This window comes from Mandrillus leucophaeus, unplaced genomic scaffold (genome assembly GCF_000951045.1).
Source record: "Mandrillus leucophaeus isolate KB7577 unplaced genomic scaffold, Mleu.le_1.0 Scaffold451, whole genome shotgun sequence".
Lineage (NCBI taxonomy): Eukaryota > Metazoa > Chordata > Mammalia > Primates > Cercopithecidae > Mandrillus > Mandrillus leucophaeus.
In genome coordinates, this window is record NW_012104821.1 from 574,554 (window position 1) to 576,568 (window position 2,015).

Sequence of the window (2,015 nt, forward strand, 5' to 3'; positions counted from 1 at the left end):
TCGAGACCAGTCTGGCGAACATGGTGAAACCCCGTCTCTACTAAAAATACAAAAAAAAATTAGCCAGATGTGGTAGTGGGCGCCTGTAATCCCAGCTACTCAGGAGGCTGAGGCAGGAGAATCGCTTGAACTCAGGAGGTGGAGTTTGCACTGAGACGAGATGACACCACTGCACTCCAGCCTAGGTGACGAAACGAGACTGTCTCAAAAAAAAGAATAAAAAACAAAACAAAACAAAGAACCTCAATTAAATTTAATTTGTCTAAGGCTTTTGTTGTAACACAACAAAACTGCACGTGTACTTTCTGAATCTAAAATAAAATGGCCTGGCACAGTGGCTCACACCTGTAATCTCAGTACTTTGGAAGGCTGAGGCAGGCAGATCACTTGAGATCAGGAGTTTGAGACCAGCCTGGTCAACATGGTGAAACCCTGTCTCTACTAAAAATATTTTAAAAATTAGCCGGGTGTGGTGGCAGGCGCCTGTAATCCCAGCTACTCGGGAGGCTGAGGCAGGAGAATTGCTTGAACCCAGAGGCAGAGGTTGCAGTGAACCAGGATTGCACCATTGCACTCCAGCCTGGGGGACAAGAGTGAGACTTCCTCTCAAAAAAACAGTAATAACAAGTAAAATAACTCATGCAAGCACCCTCATGTGCTCTATTATTGAACCTGGTGATTTATCTATGATTTATTTCATGTTTCCTATGTTGTCAAGCATATCGTCTGAGAATAGTGACAATTTCATCTTTTCCAGTCCTTGTACTTTATTTGGTCATCTCCTGCCAACCTGTCTCAGACTCCAGCACCATATTGAGAGGCAAGGTTGGTGAGGATCCTTGTTTGTTACTGTTGAATCTAAAGTAAAAGCTTCAGGCCAGGCGCAGTGGCCCAGGCCTGTAATCCCAGCACGTTGGAAGGCTGAGGCAGGTGGATCACTTGAGGTCAGGAGTTTGAGACCAGCCTGGCCAACATGGTGAAACCTTGTCTCTATTAAAAACACAAAAATTTTGCCCAGTGTGGTGGTGGGCGTCTGTAATCCCAGCTACTCAGGAGGCTGAGGCAGGAGAATCACTTGGACCTGGGAGGTGGAGGTTGCAGTGAGCCGAGATCATGCCACTGCATTCCACCTGGGCGACAGAGTGAGACTTTGTCTCAAAAAAAATAAAAAATAAAAAAGTAAAGGCTTCTCATATTCTTCTATTCAGCAGTATTTACAGAAGGGTTTTTGTGCATCTCCTTTATCAGGGTTAAGGCATTTTACTTCCAATCCTAATAGGCTCCAAGATTTTGAATTTTACTTTTGGATGTCGAAATGGATCACAGTTTGTATCTAATGAAATAATTATATAATCTCTCTTGTTTAATGTGTCAAGGCAGTGAAATACCCTTACACTTCTCCTGATATTATATATAATATATATGTTAGAGACAAGGTCTCACTTTGCGCTCCAGATTGGAGTGCAGGAGCACCATCGTAGCTCACTGCAGCCTTGAATTCCTGGGCTCCAGCAATCCTCCCACCTCAGCCTCTTTAGTAGCTAGTACTGCAGGCACATGCCACTATATCCAGTTTATTTTAAAATTTTTTTAAAATTATACCTTAAGTTCTGGGATTCCTGTGCAGAACATGCAGGTTTGTTACGTAGGTGTACACGTGCCATGGTGGTTTGCTGCACCCCTTAACCCATCATCTACATTAGGTGTTTCTCCTAATGCTATCCCTCCCATAACCCGCACCCACCGACAGGCCCCAGTGTGTGATATTCCCCTCGCATGTCCATGTGTTCTTATTGTTCGACTTCCACTTATGAGTGAGAACATGCGGTGTTTGGTTTTCTGTTCCTGTGTTAGTTTGCTGACAATGATGGTTTCCAGCTTCATCCATATCCCTGCAAAGGATATGAACTCATCCTTTTTCTGGCTGCATAGTATTCCATGGTGTATATGTGCCACATTTTCTTTATCCAGTCTATCATTGATGGGCATTTGGGTTGGTTCCAAGTCTTTGCTAT